Source organism: Corvus moneduloides, chromosome Z, assembly GCF_009650955.1.
Source record: "Corvus moneduloides isolate bCorMon1 chromosome Z, bCorMon1.pri, whole genome shotgun sequence".
NCBI classification, from domain to species: Eukaryota; Metazoa; Chordata; class Aves; order Passeriformes; family Corvidae; genus Corvus; species Corvus moneduloides.
Genome location: NC_045511.1, coordinates 74,384,576 through 74,390,668, shown reverse-complemented (window position 1 = coordinate 74,390,668; position 6,093 = coordinate 74,384,576).

The following is a 6,093-nucleotide window of genomic DNA, read 5'->3' as shown; positions in this document are numbered from 1 at the left end:
TCCTCACTGCCTGTCTTCTTTCTGCTGCTGGCTGGCTGGCTGCAGGGCTTCTCAAACCTGGTTTTAAAATCCAAAGTGACTTCTGGACTGCGTGGCTCTGGGCCAAGCCTTCACAGGCAGTGGCTAAGAAAATGTACTTATTCCCTGCTCTCTGATGTGGGTCAAAGCTTATTCCAGTAGGTGCTTTGGGTGAGAGGAGCAACCTCAGAAACTGACAAAGTGATGGGATTTGAAGGACTCAGGCTTCAGCTTCAGAGGTGGGTGACTCCTGAGCAATGTACATGTAGTGGGTCTTTTTGTTTCTGTCCAGCAGCTCTCATTAACTCCTCTGGCTCTGCTTAACTGGAGCCATGTATGTGGGTATATCCTGCTTACACAGATATATCCTGTCTCCTGAAGAGTTTCTCTCTCAGGGGTTGTTGAGGGAACTTTCCAGCCTGAGCAGTCAGGAGGCTCCCTGGGAGTCACAGTCCCACTACCCAAGTCTTTAACTGCTGGGACTGAAGCTGCTTCACAGCAGACAGTGAGAGACATCAGAAAAGAAAGAAATTCACAGTAGTTAAGTGACATTGAAGGCCAAACTCGACTGAGGTGGGTCCTTTTCTTCAGTAGAAGAAAAATGCAATCCACAGCAGGGCAGTGTCCCAGCCATGGCACAAGCCTTGCCAAGGCAAAGGCCAAGGGATGGCATGAGCAGAACTGATTTTACTGGGCTTGGATGTTCCCTTTTATCACTCCCACGGCTCATGGAATTTGATGCCAGGCCAATTTTCTAGGATGGAGAAAGGCTGTTTTCTCTCAGTTCCGGCTACCATGAGCTCTGTATCAAGCTGTGGCACTGAAGGGTTGTTTTCTGCAGGCTTGGACGTACCCAAAACATGTACCACTTACTTCCACATGCAGTTTCTGTTTGCTCTACTGATCTGGACAAGACTGTGACCCAGGGCACAGCTGCAAGTGTCTCTATGATACTTCTGGTGCCATGGCATGGAGTGGGAGCTGGGAAGTTCAGAAGTTTGTCTCAAGAGGGGAATACACTCAGACAAAGGAGTTGACTTAAAATACGGGTGTGAAATGGTGTATGGTGTACAAGGGAAAGTTGTGCATGGTAGCAATATCAAGAGTATGAAACCTAGGGACATTGAAATGGGAAGTGGGAGAGAAAAAAAAAGTGGGATTTAACAGCGAAAGGTACTCTGGAGAGCACAGGGTGTCTAACTGATTGGCTTAGGTATGGTTCTCTGTCACATCTTCAGGAATTTTTTTAAGCTTTAACCTTTGTAAGAACACACGAGGAGTACCAGGAGCATGTACAGGTGTTTTCAACAAACCCACTAAATTAGTCTGCATGGGGCAGGATCTTTATGTCCTCTGGAAGAGGCTATGGTTCATCACCAGGTCAGAAATACTCTCATCCAGGAGCTACAGGGCTCCTGTGGGGCAGCTTGCTCTGCATGCATAGCCTTCCCAGCTAGATGTGCTTACAGGAATCAGGTTTCTACCCAGGCAAACAGCAAAACTTCCAAATCCGAGTGCTCTGACTGATAAAGGAGGTGCTCCATGCCACATTTCTTCTTTTTCTTACTTTCTCTTCCCCTCAGAAATACCCAAAGCTTGAACTCCAGGTCTGCAGGGAGCAGAGAGCCAGCACAGCCACTCTGCTACCCGGTACAGGATGTGTCCTTAATGGATTCAGACTCCAAGTTTTTCTGTCACATCGATGATGTCAAGCTGGAGTTGGGGACCAAAGTATTTCATCTCACCTATCCTGATTTATTATGTACTAAATGACAATGGTGTTTTTTACATCAATCTCACTAAACTCCTTCCCTCCCTCCTTGCAATTCAGTGCTACCAGAGACAGATTTACCCCTGACTTACAGTGCTTTAAATGTTAAAAATACTATTTTTAAAGATTCAAACCCTCATTTGACACCATATTCATAGTGGGCATGAAGGCAGCACTAGTGAAGAGCAATTAAAGTCTCAGGGTTTGGGTTTTTTTGTCTCATCCCACAGGTTTTCTCACTTTTACTCTTCAGATTCTCTCTCCCATCCAGCTGGTGGGGTGGGAGTGTGTGGTTTTGTGATGGTTCGCTGCCAGCTGGGGTTAAACTACAATACATGTATAAAACCAGAACTGCAGTGGATTTAAATGGGAATTCCAGGGGACCAAAACCAGTCGCTCGAGTTTCAGAACACATTTTACTCTCCTCCCTTTGTAATTGGAAGACTAATAAGAAAATTAATTAAAAAATCAAAGCTCTGCTATACTGAGTGTATGTACATAACACACAGTTCTTACCACAAAGCTGTGTTTGTGCGCATATTTTAAATAGGTGCAGAGCCTACTGTAGAAACAACAAAGCAGATTTGATAGTCACAGCCTTCTCCGCGTGCACATAAATAAAACCTTACTCTGTCTCCTCCAGCGCAATGACTGATTCAGAGAACTGAGGGAAAGCCTGTTTTCCTCTGCCCACTGTCCTCTGTTCAGCAGCACTCTCTGAGAGAGGCAGCCGAAGCTGTTAGTGGGGAGAAGGGAACTTGGCAAATCTTATTTTCTCGAGTTACGATAGGAACACCGCATGAATTACATTCAAAGACCACGAGCCGTCAGCAGACCGACTTCTGAGGCTCTGCTGTTCATCGAGCTAATGAAGCGATAAACAAGCATTGTCATGGTCTCTTAGCCCACCCACGGTGACTCCCTGCTGTGCAGCTCAGCCAGTCTCAGGTAGTTCGATGGCAGAAAAGCCGGGGAAGTCTTTATTGTTCTCAGATTATTTCATGTCCCACACACAGAGGCTTCTCTGCCGCTCCACCGATCTTCCTGTGAGTGGCTGTTTGTGCTGGCGGCTCCTGACCGTCTCAAAACAGGGGAAAAACAAGTGAAGAATAATGCATCAAGAAAAAGCTAGCACCAGTGAAGACCCTGCTGAGGCAGTCCGTGTATGGCTCACTCCTTGCTTTGTCCACTTAGAGACCCTCAGAAACACGGGAGGGCTCCAGGTCGATGGTGGGAGTGAGTGACCTCGTGGGGCTGGTTTAACTACCTCCAAAAAAGGCCTTTCCAGAGTCACAGGGACCTGGAGCTGCACAAGGAGAGGAGTTAGTTGGTGCCAGAGCCACACTGAGCTGCACATAAGCAGCTCCAATGCCTGTAGCAGTCGCCACGGGGTCCAGCCCTTCTCAGAGCCAGCACAAAGGAAATTTACGGTCATAAAGGCCTTCTTCCTCCCTTGTTATTTGGCTAGCTTGGTTTCTCAGGCAGTTTTTGTATAATTTTTAACTACTTCCAAACCTTCTTCCATACAGAAATGTAACGACTTCTACCTCCTTCTCTCATATCCCATAGATTTATCTGGCACTGCAAATAAATAGAAGTGATGTGGTCCAGCTATTGTTTGAAGAAAATACAACAACATCCTTATCTTATGCCTGGAGCAGCAAGAATAGAATGCTAATATTCCCTTTCTTGTGACTTTCAAAGTAGTAAGAGCTTTTAGGAGGTAGCCAGGTAAGGTCAAATCTTGGTTTACGCTTCAGGTGTTAAGTGTAAGGAAACGTTATGTTTGGTGGCAGAACAACACTGCTCTGGGGAAAAATCATTCCTGAAAATTCTAACCTTTGTTTTAAAGAAAAATGTGATGAATAGATGCATCTAATTCACCATCCTGCATGGAGACAGATTAAATGCAACTTCTACTTGTATTATTCTGTGATTGCCCAAATTGGTCCATTACTGTTTTAGGGGCCGGAAGAATTTCTTCCTCCTTCAACTTCTTGCCATTGTTTCCTTTGGGTCTTCTGTCTGTGACATTTCTTTTTGGCCTAAAATGCGCTAAGAATATTAACTTTGATGATACTCTTTTTCCCCTCTAGCACCACCATCTGTGCCAGGGCCTCACCACCCACAGAGGGAAGAATTTTCTTCCCAACACCTAATCTAACTAACTGCTCTCTGTCAGTATGAAGCCATTCCCCTTGTCCTGTCACTCTAGGTCCTTTTAAATTGTCTCTCTCCATCTTTCTTGTCGGCTCCTTCAGGTATTGGAATTGAAATTAGGTCTTCCCAGAGCCTTCTCCTCTCCAGGCTGAACAATCCCAATTCTCTCAGCCTTTTTTTGTAGCAGATGTGCCCCATCCCTCTGATCACTTTGGTGGCCGTCCTGTGAATTTACATCCACAACAGCGCTGAAGGAACCCACAAAACTGTGGAAATATTTCTTGATGGTGACACTTCCCCTGCACTTGCAGTTTTGAAAGAAAACATCGAAAGATGTGTGGTTGAATCTTCCCACACAATCCAGACCTGGAATTAAGATGTGGGCCCACAACTTCAGAAATCAATGTAACCAGCCACCCCAATACACCACAGAGGGTTTCAGTGTTACTGGTACCCTGAGTGTCTGACCACAGGCACTACTTCTGACCCAGCTGCCTCCCAGGCCAAGAGATGAAAAATCCCTTTGGATTTTAGTATTTTATTTCTAAACTGTTTGGGGAAACCCTTGTTTCATGGGCTCATGGTCATGGTCAGTGTCCTCGCCTCTGGTCAGCCTGAGGTGTGGCAGTCTGACCACGCATGATTTTCCTTCCTCTTCTTCCAACTGGTTTCAAATTGAAATTACCAGCCTGTGGGTGTTAATTGGAAAAATTAAGACATCAGGTACCTGGAAGACACCAAGAATGTTCAAACCACAGCCAAGGCCCAGTCTGGTACCAGTTGATGCATTCCCAGGAGATCTCTGGATGGAGCTGGGAAGACTGGAGGAATGCTTCTACATCCTCTTGCCCTGGATTTGTGCAGTGCTGCCAATGGGGAAGGCACAGCCACAGTGGGAGAGGACTCACAGAGGCAGAGATGGCTTTAGAGAGGCATCCTTTGCCACCTTCACTGGCAGGGGGCAAAATCTCCCCACAGTGATGTATTTCCACACTGGTAGTGGGCTCCTGTCACTGTGTCCATGCCAAAAACACTGCATTTTAATTCCAGCACAATGCTCAGAGCTGCCAGAAAACCACTACGCTGCACTTCAGCCCAGTGGCTGCATCTCTGCCAAATGCTATCACCATGAAATTACTATCCCTTTCCAACACCAGAGCACTGGAAAAAAAACCCCTTCCTAAGATTGGATTAGTGAGCTGTGATGTAAAGCAAAGGTGCCTCACAGGACATCCAACCTCACGATGCCCAGAGAAGGGAGTGGAGCTCGGAAGGGTCTGGAGCACCAGGAGTGGCTGAGGGAGCTGGGAAAGGGGCTCAGCCTGGAGAAAAGGAGGCTCAGGGGGGACCCTGTGGCTCTGCACAACTCCCTGACAGGAAGGGGCAGCCGGGGGGGGTTGGGCTCTGCTTGTAAGTCCAACTGGACTGTCCAGTGCAGGGACACCTGGAGCAGGTGACACAGGAACATGTCCAGATGTGGTTTGAATGTCTTCAGAGAGGCAGCTGTCCACAAAAGTTTGGAAAAAGATGGCATTATAGATGTATAATATGTCAGAGGATCTCCTAGGCAACTTCCAGACTTGGTCACTTAGGGCACAAGCATTTCAAGCACTGAGCACAGGTAAGTTGTTTAGCACAGTAATTTCTTGCACAGCCTACTATCACTGTTTCCTGCGTTTAATGTTTGTCCACGAGCACAATTTTGACAGCTTTTTCTGTGCTACAATTATTATCTTTAGGTCTCTTCTTTCACCTCTAAATAATTTCCTGCACTTAAGCACCATTATTCCTTCAGTTGCACAATTATGTCACTCCCTTAAAACCCATGCTGTATTTGAGCATGAAAAATACACTGCTGGATGCATCCATTCTTTTTTTTTTATTTCCTTTTAAACCAAAAATAACAAATAATGAAAGGAATAAACGCCCACAAAGCCTCGGTATTGTCCTGTTACACAGCAGTCACAGAGACACCAGATCAAAAGTAGCTTCTCCAACAAAAACGCCGGAGAAGGTTAAAAGGAAAGTCGGTGGGTGAGCTGTTCAGTGCCCCGCCACCCTCGCTGGAAAAGTTGAGGCGGAACTTCTGGTGCCAAGTTGGTGTCACTGGGCACCACCAAGAGCAATTGGGAGGTATCTACAGG